Here is a 14,319-nt window from a genome sequence, read left to right as displayed (position 1 = left end):
GCATTTGTGGAACCATACCCCAGCAAGAGTGAGGAGGAATATCATGGCCAACATGTATGTCTCCTGTATAAATGGACTGACTTCAGTACAAATTATGTGTTTTCTGTATAACTTTTATGCCACAGGCTCATTTCAAGCAGCCACAGGGTATCTGTGTAACATCACCTAGGGTGGCTTCCAGGCATATATTCATCAGGTAACTGACACACATTTTAGGAGAGCTGGGGAATTCATCCAGTTTGCCATGACAACAAGACAGCAGCATGATTTGGCCATTCCGTTTAATCATGACTTTTAAAAATTCATTCTCGGGATGTGGTTGGGTACACTGGGATTAATGGCTCACCTCCTGCCCTGTTAAACCCTCTCTACCATCTATAAGAGTGTGATAGAATAGTCACTACTCACCTCAATGTGTGCAGCTACAGCAACATTCAAGAAACTCAACACCATCCAGGACAGAGCAGTTTGCTTGATTGGCACCACTTCCATTGAACTCAGTAAATGAATGGAAGGAAAATTGTGCAGGTACCTTTCTAGGTGTATGCTCTGACCCACCCGACTCTCTGATACTTGCTAACCTTGGTGATCCAAAGCACTTATACACAGATCGAGAAAAACCTCCCCTAATATTCACCCCTCTATCACGGGTGCGATGTGGCTGCATACGTGCTATCCACAGCAGTAACTCACCAAGGTAATTTAAACAGCCCGTACCTCCCCTGCAACCTCCACCAACAAGAAGGACAAGAGCAGGGAACACATCAGCTCCAAGTTCCAACCCAAGCCACATATAATCCTGACTTGGACATATATCGCTGTTCCTTCATTATCACTGGGTTAATATTTGGAATTTGCTATCTAACACCATTGTGAGAACACCATCAACACAGAGATTGCAGTTCAAAAAGAAGGGTCACCACCACCTTTTCAAGGCAGCTAGGCATGGACAATAAAGCTTTTCTTGCCACCTTTGACCACATGCCAAAAATAAGTGGAAACAAGTCCTGAAATTCATTCCTGGCATGTGCCACGATCATGCTATTAGTAAGTTTGCTGACTTATGCAGTCTTTAATAAGCTTAAGTTTCCATAAACAGATAAAAATTACCTAATTAAAACACTTAAAGTTCATCATTTATGCAATACGCAAATGTTCACATTAATAAATATTGTTAAGCCATGAAAATGGTTCAAGAGATTTTTTAAAGAAATATGTACAACCGAACGGGATAATGGACTAAAAAAAATCTCTTCTCTATAAACAATCACCCTCAAAAATCCACACGGGCACGTTCCCAGCAGGGATGGGCCTTCAGTGATGTGAAGGCACATCTGTGGTAATCCTCTCGCCCACTGAAGACCCTGGAAATGCCACTGGTAGCTGGCTGGTTCAGTGGGGATGCTAAGTTCTCCCCAGCAGTACTATTGAGGTGGCTAGAGTGGCCCCTTACAAAGGGGCTACTTCAACCTCCCCAACATTCTCTGGCCCCTCATCTTAGGGAGTCCAGCCCTCAACCGCAGCCTGAACCCTCAGTTTGGTCCCACTTATGGCCAGGTGAGACCAGGCATACCCATACTGCTCATACGCCAGGTCCTGACTGTGGGTCCAGGTTAAGTTGGGAACACTGGTGCAAGGCTGGTTCATGGCATAGCTGAGTCTGGCTGAGTTTGTGGCTGTCCAACAGATTCCTGACAGAATTATAGCAAGAGTCGATATACACTTTCAGGGCCAATCTTTTCTACCCTTCAATAAAGAACCCATAAGAACAACTGTTACTGTTCACTTGCTACATCTCCCACAAACATCACTATTGCTGCCTCTCGCGGGATAACATCTGCCGCTGTTCACATGCACTGCCTCTATTTTTCTGTGAGTTAGTGACAGAAAACTTTAATTGTAATATATTATTTAAATTCCTCACTTGCCTGAATTAAAAGCTTTGAGAATTAATTTCTATTTTTTTTCAAAGTTTGGAAAAAACTAAGAAATTCTCCAATCCTCACAGGATACGGGAACATACCCTCCTGCCATTCAACTAATGATGCAGCATAGATTGCATACTGGGAAATTCTGCAAGCTGTACATACTCCAAATGTGCAGAACGCATGTTGGGAAATTGTATATGCTCAGAATGCTGATATATTTTTAGAAGCTCCCTCTTAACTATTATGAGTAAAAATATCCTGTCTGTCGAAGTCCAGGCCTTTGAGACAGGCAGAGGTCTTGAAGTTGAAATTTAAATGAAGGTCGCAACAGAAATGTAATTCAGTGGGCAAATTCGATCATGTTATTGTGAAATATGTAATTTTTTTGATTTTTAAAATTTTGTTTAAACTCTTATATTGGATATTAGAAATTTAAATATTTGAGAAAAATGGCAGTTGAAAAGTTGTCAGAAAGTATTTGTGGATATCACAGCATCACATAGCCTGTAATTACATAGCGACAGAAGCCAGTTTACATAACGGCCCTGAAATTGCTTTTAAAATAATGGTGAGCCAAACAGCGCTCACGGTTATTAAGGGCAAAATCGAAGAGCAAGCTCCAGCGACCACATGTGCTCAGTCAAACACGGAAATCTGGAACTTGCTCTTCCTGGTTTTCCAGCGATATGACAGATTCACCTTAAAGGGACCTTGCCGACTACAGTCAATGGAATCAACTGACCAGCGCCAACTTTCTCTCCTGCCCAGCTGGAAATGAACTAATCACGCCACAAAACAGGAACACTCAGTTTTTTAAGTCTGAACTGAGCTTTTAACAGTGTGGTAAGTCTTAATGACTGCCAAACAACCTCTCTGGCACTAAAAATTAACTTTTAAAATGTGAAGTCTCATTACTCCTGATTTTAATAGTTTTTGGGCATTTAAAAAAATATTTTTTTAATTAAAAAAATTACATTTTAAAAAAAAAACTTTTTCTCTTTAATCTCAGTCCTTTAATTTGATCCTCTCTTTATTTCGCTTTCTCTATGTCATTTTATACCACCTTATCAGGCGCATCTGGGTTTTTACTTTGCACGGTTTGTGAACGAACTCCACTTCCTTCTTCTCACAGCGTGTCTTGCTTCAAACTGATTGGTTGAGGGGTCTTGGCGATCCTTTCACCACTCACACAGCCAGGAAAGAACGCCGATGTTATTTGAACTCGCAGTTCAAAGAAGTTGCCGCCAAAAACAACACGGCAACTTTGTGGGCAAATTTCAATCCAACGAGCGGCGACCACTGCTGGTTCACCACTCAGAGCAATTTACGGGCCAGTGTTTTTCCATTATAATTTTGGACATAGGAATTTATAGTGCAAAACGCTGATATAAAAGTGTGTGACAGAAAATGTGACGACACCGTCATATCGTATCTTCACACTTTTTCCTGCCACAAGGCTCCACATGCCTTGGCATTATGATTGTATTAAGCAAGGTCAACAGCATTAGAGGACTCAGGTAGGAGATGGCAGCAGAACAGATGGTCCATCATTTGTGGCTCATCATCACAGTCACACATCACTGAGCTACTGTCATTGTTGCCTTGCAATCCTGGATGCTCAGTGTAGTTGGGCAATTTTCTGACAGAGCAGATCATTGAAATATTGTGAGGCTTGTGAGGGAAGGTTCATCTGCAGGAGCTAGCTGAAACAGTGAGAGTGCAAGAGAATCACAGTGGGCACTGAATGACTGTTACAGCCTATTAATACTGTGAGGGTGAGGAGTGGATGCTTACACATTGTGGTATAGTACTTTCAGGGAGAGTGAGGGGCACAGTGCTCTTACCTTGCATGCCCCCATCAAATCATTAAACATCTGTCGCTTAAGAGACCACCTCCCTCTATGCGGTTCATGCCACCGACTTCATGGGCTCCTTGGCCATGAGATCATGGCTCTTTGGCATCGTTTTCCAAAAGAACTCTAGGTCCACATCCAAGTAATTTGAGGGACATTCCTTCGGGAGGGTGCTACAGGTTTTTACACCAATTAATTTTGGCCTCCCCATCCTCCTTGAAGTAACTTTATTGTGTGAAGCGGAACTTGTGTTCCTGGTCAACCCACAAATATTCTAATGAGCTGACCCCGGGAACTCTGGCGGGGTCAGTAGTCAGAAGTCCGCCACAGCTGCCCCACTCAATGACACCTCGTAAGCAGGAAGAAGAGGTTAAGTGTTAAACTTTCCTTTGTAGAGCCAGAAGGGGTAGGTGTGCTCCTCCCAGGCCCCACAAGTCTGGGCCTCTGCTGTCCTGGGCTTCACCCCCTACCACCTGCAAGACCCTGCCGAACCCTCCCCCACAAATGCCGAGTGGCTGGCCTCCGGGCCACCTGATCTTCACTTCCAGCAGCTAGCTAGCTATCTGTTTTAGGCAGGCAGCTGGCCAGCTGGATATAAAATAGGCCCAGCTGTTAAAATCGCCCGGGAGTTAAAATTTCCCCTCAAATATTTCCATAAGATGTGTGTGTAAATCAGTGTTCCCTTAAAAATGAATTGTATTAGTCATTCTTAGAAAATACACAGCATGCTTTATTCTTAGAATATATTCACAGCACGCTATAATTGCAGAGAAAACACTATTCTCATCAAAAATAATTATTTCCCCAGAATATTAATATAAGATAACTAATGAAAGCCAATTCGAGTGCTACTAATATTTATTTAATGTCAATTTTATTTACCATAATAGTACCAGCACATCAGATGTGAAAGGTTGAAATGTTCTGAGGCTTTGTTCCCAGCACAGAGCCTGGTTTGATGGAAATGTGGATCGGAGAATCAGACCGCCACACCCAGTTCTCTGATACACATTCCCGTCGACTGCAGCTCTGTGCCTGAAACCTTACCTCATAAAATTTACTCTTAGAAGAAGACCTTTTGCCCAAGGATGTCATTACAGTTATGACTGAAATGTCTCACAAATGTGTTTTCAAGTGTGTTGTTCTACTAACCTAAGGTGCTCCTAAATTACAGAATCACAAGAACCTAATTCGGTTATAGATACCTAATGGGATACGTATCTCCACAGCAAGTTTGATGTTTGCTTCAATCACTCCCTGTGGCAGAGCATTCATTCTATGCCACAACAACTCTCAGCATAAAAATATTTCTCCTAACATCTCTACTCACGCTCTTAGTATCAATTTTAAATTGAAGACTCCTGGCCACTAACTCCCCAATTAGAGGAAATAGTCTATCAAAACCCTTCATAATTTTAAAATCCTCTATTAAATCTCCTCTTAGCATTCTCTGCTCCAGTAAAAATTGTCCCTGCACCTCAAGTCTCACCTCGTGACAATAGTTTCCTATCCCTGGTTTCATCTTGGTCAATCTGCCCAGTATGCTCTCTATGACTTTTAAAACAATTTGTTCTCAGGATGTGGGCAACACTGGCAAGGCTGCATTTATTGTCCATCCCTAATTGCCCTGAGAAGGTGGTGGTGGGCTTTCTCTATGAACCACTGCGGACTGGTCACGATGGTGTTAGGTAGGAAATTCCAGGATTCTGAGCCAGTGGTGATGAAAGAACTGCAATATATGCCCAAGTCAAGATGGTGCATGCCTTCAATGTAAAGGTGTTGCTAAAATCTTGATGCTCACGTCCTTCTAGTGGGTAGAGGTCATGAGGGAGGGCGGTGATATTGAAGTAACCTTGGTGAGTTTCTGCAGTGCATTCTGTACATACTGCGCCTATAGTGGTGGAGGGGGTTGATATTGAGTCCAATGACAGTGGTGGAAATCACACATTCAGCTCTGTCCTGGATGGTGTTCCACTTCTTGAATATTATTGCAGCCATCCAGTCGAAAGATGTATATTTGCCTGGATGGCGAATTCGCCTGACTTGAACCTGGTGGAATGGCTTTGAGGGATTAAGAGGTGAGCCACTCATTGCAGATTACCCAACCTCTATCCTGCTCTTGCAGCCATGGTGTTAATTTGGCTACCCACGTTCAGCATTTGACCGAGTGTGGCACCAAGGAGCTCTAGTAAAATTGAAATCAATGGGAATCAGGGGGAAAACTCTCCAGTGGCTGGAGTCATACCTAGCACAAAGGAAGATGGTAGTGGTTGTTGGAGGCCAATCATCTCAGCCCCAGGACATTGCTGCAGGAGTTTCTCAGGGCAGTGTCCTAGGCCCAACCATCTTCAGCTGCTTCATCAATGACCTTCCCTCCATCATAAGGTCAGAAATGGGGATGTTCGCTGATGATTTCACAGTGTTCAGTTCCGTTCGCAACCCCTCAGATAATGAAGCAGTCCGTGCCCGCATGCAGCAAGACCTGGACAACATCCAGGCTTGGGCTGATAAGTGGCAAGTAACATTCGCGCCAGACAAGTGCCAGGCAATGACCACCTCCAACAAGAGAGAGTCTGACCACCTCCCCTTGACATTCAGTGGCATTACCATCGCCGAATCTCCCACCATCAACATCCTGGGGGTCACCATTGACCAGAAACTTAACTGGACCAGACACATAAATAATGTGGCTACAAAAGCAGGTCAGAGGCTGGGTATTCTGCGGCGAGTGACTCACTTCCTGACTCCCCAAAGCCTTTCCACCATCTACAAGGCACAAGTCAGGAGTGTGATGGAATACTCTCCACTTGCCTGGATGAGTGTAGCTCCAACAACACTCAAGAAGCTCGACACCATCCAGGACAAAGCAGCCTGCTTGATTGGCACCCTATCCACCACCCTAAACATTCACTTCCTTCATCATCGGCGCACAGTGGCTGCAGTGTGTACCACCCACAGGATGCACTGCAGCAACTCGCCAAGGCTTCTTCAACAGCACCTCCCAAACCCGCGACCTCTACCACCTAGAAGGACAAGAGCAGCAGGCACATGGGAACAACACCACCTGCACGTTCCCCTCCAAGTCACACACCATCCCGACTTGGAAATATATCGTTCCTTCATCATCACTGGGTCAAAATCCTGGAACTCCCTTCCTAACAGCACTGTGGGAGAACCTTCACCACATGGACTGCAGCAGTTCAAGAAGGCAGCTCACCACCACCTTCTCAAGGGCAATTAGGGATGGGCAATATATGCCGGCCTCGCCAGCGAAGCCCACATCCCATGAACGAATTAAAAAAAAGCTATTGGTTAATGGTGACTCCAAGATGTAGATAGTGAAGAATTTAGCAACGCTGATGCCGTTGTAGGTTAGAGGAGGTGGTTGGGCCTTTTCTTGTTAGAGACGGTCGTTGCTTGGCACTTATGTGGCACAGGTGTTATATGCCACTTGTCAATCCAAGCCTGGATATTGTCCAGGTCACGCTGTAGGTTGACATGGGCTACTTCATTGTTAGAGGAGCTGTTAATGGAGCTGGACACCATGGAATCATCAGTGAACAGCTCGAGTCTTGACTTATGGTAGAGATAGGGTCGCAAATGAGATGAAATGAAATAAAGATGGTTAGGTCAAGGATGCTGCCTTGAGGAACTCCCGCAGCAACATACTGGGGCTGCTTTGATTGAGTTCCAGCAACTACAATCATCTTCAGTTGAGTCAGCCATGACTGTAACCACTGGAGGATATTCCCCTTGTCATCCATTGACCTAAATTTTGCGAGGGCTCCTTGGTGCCATACTTGAACTAATGCTGCCTTTATGTCATGGGCATTTATTCTCCTCGTGGATAGGAAGTGATAGCATAAGAGGGTACTGGACTTTAGATGGCAGGTTTTCCAAGAGTGCAGGGCTTCATTCATGGCAAGTAAGTGATCATCCAAGCTTCTAGCTACAACTCCATGGTCTATATGAATACAAAACAGTTCCATTCCATCAATATTCAGGGATTCACAGACCATTAGAGCCGAATCATGTAAGAAGTTTGGTTCTTGTGTCTGATACTGCACCAAATGCAGGTAGCAGCCGTTTTGAGTTCATTTTACACCATATCCACCATTATACAAGTGGATACGAGGGGGCCCGTGTGCCCCTGACTTGAGAAGCCCAGATGCAGTGAATCCACCTGGATTCTGCTGGAATATACAACTGGCAGGTCCAGCAGACATTCTATTTTTGAAGTGTTCAATTACCAGGGGACAACAGTTAAAGAAGGGAAACCAAGGGGAACTTTTTTCTCTAAAGGATAATCAAGATAATAAATTATCAAGGAAGAAAACTGATGCAAACTGCATAGATGAGTTCAAGAGACAATTAGATGTGTTTCTAGAGAAAGAATAGATTGAGGGTTATGATGAGTAGATGGGCAGGTAGGGTTGAAAAAAGGATTGGCTTGTTGGGCCTAATAGCTTTTTCCTGTTTCTAAAATTTCTTACATTCTTACAATTTCAAGGATAGAAAAAGGAAATATTTTTAATATTATTTATATTACATTTCATAATGATTAAAGCCTGTAATTCCATTCATGCAGTTTAACACCAAGCTTGTGAAGATCCAGAGCACGTCAATGAAATCACCACATCAGGATTCTTCTGCATTGCCTCAGAATATCTTCAAGAGGGTGAGTTCCCAAACAAATCAGTTTTCCGTTCAGACTTGGTACTAAAAGTGCCTAATTTATTTATATCAGTTTTTTGAAGGGTAGTGGGATGTTGCTTTCACTTAGAGGACTTCTTGTCTGTCTGTCTGTCTCAATCTTTGCTACTGTTGTTCTACAAAAGTTTTTCTTTGTTGCCGGGATTTTTACTCCTGATTACCTTTCATTGGTGTCTGTTGGAAAATACAAATATATGGGTGGGTGAGGTTGAGACCTACCAGAAACGGACAGGTTTGTTGTGTCCTGTTCCCAAAAATGTTTGTGTTCTGATCAAGCTGGAGTTTGAACTTATGACAATGGGGTTGGGAATTTTAGTCCTGTACTTCGGGAGCTGTCTGACTACAGTTTTCATGAAAAAGTATTTGGCAAACCTTTTTTTATTTGTTTATAATCATGTGGTGCAATGAAATAAGTCACATCGGAACAGGAGTAGGGCATTCAGCCCCTCGAGCCTGTCCCGCCATTGAGTTAGATCATGCCTGAACTGCAGCTTAACTCCATTTACCTCACTTTGCTCCATATTGCTTATTACCCTCACCTAACAAAAATCAATCGATCTCAGTCTTGAAATACTTCAGTTGACCCCCAGCCTCAACAGCTTTTTGGGGGAAAAGAGTTCCAGAGTTCCACTATCCTTTGTGTGAAGAAGTGTTTCCTGACATCACCCCTGAATGGCCTAGCTCTAATTTTAAGGTTATGTCCCCTTGTTCTGGACTCAAGGGGGTCAAGAAACCTGTCACTTGTGTGTGATGTCACCACATGAAAATGGCACAGAGGAGCTCTGAGTCTTTGCCTCCCCAAACATTAGCTCACAAAGACAGTACCCTCTAACCATATCACAGAAATAAAATTGGCAGGGGCATTATGTCTTAACAGCTATTGTGAGACAGGTGAAAGGATTGACTTGGCTATAGGATGTTGACTGTCAGTTTGTTTCTCTTTGTGATAGAAGCTACAGCATTTGCAAGAGGAGAAAAACCGAGAGATTGCAGGCCTTCGCCGGACCGTTCGTGAGCTCGAACAGCAGCTAGACTGCAATCAGGGCTCACACCTTAAACGACGAAGGTTTTAGTATCAACACATTTTGATGCAGAGCCTTGCTAGACATGAGCATGAGGCGTGAATTGAGGCTGCAGTATTGCCGTCCTGTCTCTGACCCACGCTTGTGTTTTATGGGCATCTATGCTGGGAGTGGAGAAACGCTATTTTTGGCCCCAGGATTCAGCTTCTAAAAGGTTCTGTATCCTCTCATTGATTGTTCGAGTGAATTATAAATAAATACTGTAATTCTGTTAAAGTGCTTGTAATACACATTCAGATAGTCGGGCAGCTAAAAGAGAAAGTTAAGAAGGATGGAGCGATTGACCATAATTAATAGTTGTACTGAAATCATTTTAGAATTCTTCCTTTTGAACTGCTTTTGGCAGCCTCATTAAGATCCAACATTTTGAGTCTGATGGCCACTGGAGACCAGTTGAACTGATAATAGCAGAGGACTGCCCTGTATTGTAGAGATCATGGGAGTTAAATTCGATAACCCCTGAATCTGGGCGCGGGGGTAAAGGTGCGTGATTAACCCGTGCCCAGTCACTTGCAGGCAGCAGGTGAGATTCGTGCTGCCTCCTCATTTACCTGATTGCAGCACAGCTGCCAGGCCTAGCTGCGTTGTTCAGTGTTCTCACCAGTATGGGGGCCCCGATATCGCGTGAGTTGCTCACACCTCTTAAAGGCAGCCTGCACCTCTTATTTGCAAAAAATAAGATACGGGTCCGCACAGAGTCTGAGCGGAGATCAGACTTCGCACACGTAAAACACAGATGCAGTTACGTTAAAACATTGAATAAAGGTTGGGCACTTCTAAATCCCATATCCTCCAATCTGCACCAGACCTCGCCAATCCGCCAATCTGAGTTTGAACCAGACCTGCGAGAGTGCGTGCACCAAGGATCTCTGATAATGCACTAGAGGTCTTGGTGCAAGAGGTGGACAGAAGGAGGACATCCTATATCCGCAGGGGGGCAAGAGACCCTCCAGACATATGCTCAAGAGGCAGTGGGAGGCAGTAGGGGACGAAGTCAATGCCGGTCACAAACATGGATGCAGTGCAGGAAGAAGTTCAATGCTTTGACACGAGTGGTCAAGGTGAGTGAGGTCAACTGTCAAGTGACACCTCCTACCAACTGCACTACTGGTCGCACCCACTGCTCCACACACTACGCTCCCCATCACCCACCTACCAACAAACTCTTTCAATCAGTACTCAACTCTTCCAATCAGATGCTTCCTCTCACTCTCACACATTACTACTGTTGCAAGCACGCCCACAACTCACAGGTCAGACACACTGGCAGCTATTCAACCATGACAGGCACATCACCCAAACATCCTGCAGGACACTGACCAATATAAGTCCCGCTTTCTTGCAGGAGAAGGTGGTGCATAACAGGAGGCAGCAAGTGGCAGTGGCATTTAACCTCTCGAGCCTGTTCCACCATTTAATGAGATCATGGTTGATCTGTGACCTAACTCCCTATTCCCACCTTAGCCCCATTTCCCTTAATACCTTTGGTTAACAAAATCTACCAATCTTAGATTTAAAATTAATAATTGAGCTAGCATCAACTGCCATTTGCAGAAGAGTGTTCCAAACTTCTACCTAATTTCACTCTTGCAAGTCCTGGCTCTAAATGTTAGGCCATGTCCCTGTGTCCTAGTATTCAAGTACAGGAGACCTCCAAAAACAGTTACAAATACATCAGCAGCCAGAAGCAATAATCCAACAACTAACCTGTAAATCCTCCTTGGTCCCTTTAAATAGCGCTGGTGGGGATCCGCCAGGCCATTCAAGATATGTTCAGCTGTTCGTGGTTAAAACGGTATCTAGCCCTTTAAATCAGCGTTGCACACTGATCGAATGCACATTCTCCGTACTTTATATGGTACTGGCATTCGTAATCTGCACTTGCGCAAACGCCTTTACCAAGATGGCGTCCGCGCACGTCACATTAGAAGCGTGTGCATGCATTCTGGACGTCATTTTGGGACCTTAGGAGGCCGCATGGTGCGTAGAAAAACGGGCGCTACGCGGCCCAATTTCGAGCCGCAGAACTCTTCTCTCTGGAACTCTGGAGGTGTCAGTGGTTCTTGAATTCAGTACTAGCTCAGAAGTGCTGTGTGCTGAACTTGTGCTAAGGTTTTAAAACAGCGCCGTTTGAGGTTCAGGTCCAAAAATGGATGTGAAACACCTCTGATACTATGGTGACATTTCTGTATGTTGCCTAATGCCGGCGAAAGGTGAGGGGCTCTCAGTTAACTCAATTAGAAATCAGAAAATAAACGTTACTCTCCAGGTGGGGCAGCTTTCAAATTACTTTGATGGAATAGCTAAAACCGGAGAGAATGGCCCCGACATTTATGGGGTGGCGGGGGAGTGCGGTAACTCGGGGAAAACCCAGCAAGGCCGGGGACCCGGAGCTTCCGTCCAATTTAACATGGCAAGACCATAGAACAATAGAAAAGATACAGCACAGAAAGGGGCCATTCAGCCCATCGTGTCCGCGCCGGCTCGAAGAACAACCAGGTGCCCATTCTAATCCCACCTTCCAGCACCCGGTCCGTAGCCCTGCAGCTTACAGAACTTTAGGTGCAGGTCCAGGTACTTTTTAAAAGAGCTGAGGGTCCTTGCCTCGACCAACAATTCGGGCAGCGAATTCCATACACCCACCACCCACTGGGTAAAAAAGTTTTTCCTCATGTCCCCTGTAATCCTTCCGCCAATCAGCTTAAATCTATATCCTCTAGTTCTTGAACTCTCCGCTCGGAGAAACAGGTACTTCCTGTCTACTCTATCTGGGTACCTCATAATTTTGTACACCTCAATCAAGTCTCCCCTCAGCCTCCTCTGCTCCAAGGAAAACAACCCCAACCTATCCAATCTCTCCTCGTAGCTGCAATTTTCAAGCCCTGGCAACATTCTTGTAAATCTTCTCTACACTCTCTCCAGAGCAATTATGTCCTTCCTGTAATGTGGTGACCAGAACTGCGCACAATACTCCAGCTGTGGCCTTACCAGCGTTTTATACACTTCCATCATTACATCCCTGCTTTTGTATTCTATACCTCGGCTAATAACGGAGAGCATTCCGTATGCCTTCTTCACAACCTTATCTACATGTACTGCCACCTTCAGGGACCCGTGCACATGCACTCCAAGGTCTTTCACTTCCTCTACCCCTCTCAATATATTCCCGTTTACTGCGTATTCCCTTTTACTGTTTGCCCTCCCTAAGTGCATTACCTCACACTTCTCCGGGTTGAACTCCATTTGCCACTTTTTCGCCCACTCCACCAACCCATGGGATCCAAGGTGAGGTAGCCAATTGGATACAAAATTGGATTGACGACAGAAGACAGAGGGTGGTTGTAGAGGGTTGTTTTTCAAACTGGATGCCTGTGTCCAGCGGTGTGCCTCAGGGATCGGTGCTGGGTCCGCTGTTATTTGTTATTTATATTAATGATTTGGATGAGAATTTAGGAGGCATGGTTAGTAAGTTTGCAGATGACACCAAGATTGGTGGCATTGTGGACAGTGAAGAAGGTTATCTAGGATTGCAACGGGATCTTGATAAATTGGGCCAGTGGGCCGATGAATGGCAGATGGAGTTTAATTTAGATAAATGTGAGGTGATGCATTTTGGTAGATCAAATCGGGCCAGGACCTACTCTGTTAATGGTAGGGCGTTGGGGAGAGTTATAGAACAAAGAGATCTAGGAGTACAGGTTCATAGCTCCTTGAAAGTGGAGTCACAGGTGGATAGGGTGGTGAAGAAGGCATTCAGCATGCTTGGTTTCATTGGTCAGAACATTGAATGCAGGAGTTGGGATGTCTTGTTGAAGTTGTACAGGGCATTGGTGAGGCCACACTTGAAATACGATGTACAGTTCTGGTCACGCTATTATGGAAAGGATATTATTAAACTAGAAAGAGTGCAGAAAAGATTTACTAGGATGCTACCGGGACTTGATGGTTTGACTTATAGGGAGAGGTTAGACAGACTGGGACTTTTTTCCCTGGAGAGTAGGAGGTTTCGGGGTGATCTTATAGAAGTCTATAAAATAATGAGGGGCATAGATAAGGTCGATCGTCAAAATCTTTTCCCAGTTTTGGACAGTTACATGGGTAAGATGGGTATAGAGGGATATGGGCCAAGTGCAGGCAATTGGGACTAGCTTAGTGGTATAAACTGGGCGACATGGACATGTTGGGCCGAAGAGCCTGTTTCCATGTTGTAACTTCTATGATTCTATGATTCTATGAAAGGTAGGGGAGTCTATAACGAGGGGGCATAGATTTAAGGTGAGAGGGGAGAGATACAAAAGGGTCCAGAGGGGCAGTTTTTTCACTCAAAGGGTGGTGAGTGTCTGGAACGAGCTGCCAGAGGCAGTAGTAGAGGCGGGTACAATTTTGTCTTTTAAAAAGCATTTGGACAGTTACATGGGTAAGATGGGTATAGAGGGATATGGGCCAAGTGCAGGAAATTGGGACTAGCTTAGTGGTATAAACTGGGCGACATGGACATGTTGGGCCGAAGGGCCTGTTTCCATGTTGTAACTTCTATGATTCTATGATTGATATCTTCTTGGAGTCTACAGCTATCCTCTTCACTATCAACTACACGGTCAATTTTTGTGTTGTCTGCAAATTTGCCAATCTTGCCCCCTACATTCAAGTCCAAATCATTAATATATACCACAAACAGCAAGGGACCCAACACTGAGCCCTGTGGCACACCACTGGAAACGGATTTCCATTCGCAAAGACATT

Source organism: Heptranchias perlo, chromosome 4, assembly GCF_035084215.1.
Source record: "Heptranchias perlo isolate sHepPer1 chromosome 4, sHepPer1.hap1, whole genome shotgun sequence".
Taxonomy (NCBI): domain Eukaryota; kingdom Metazoa; phylum Chordata; class Chondrichthyes; order Hexanchiformes; family Hexanchidae; genus Heptranchias; species Heptranchias perlo.
Note: the sequence above shows the minus strand (reverse complement) of the source record.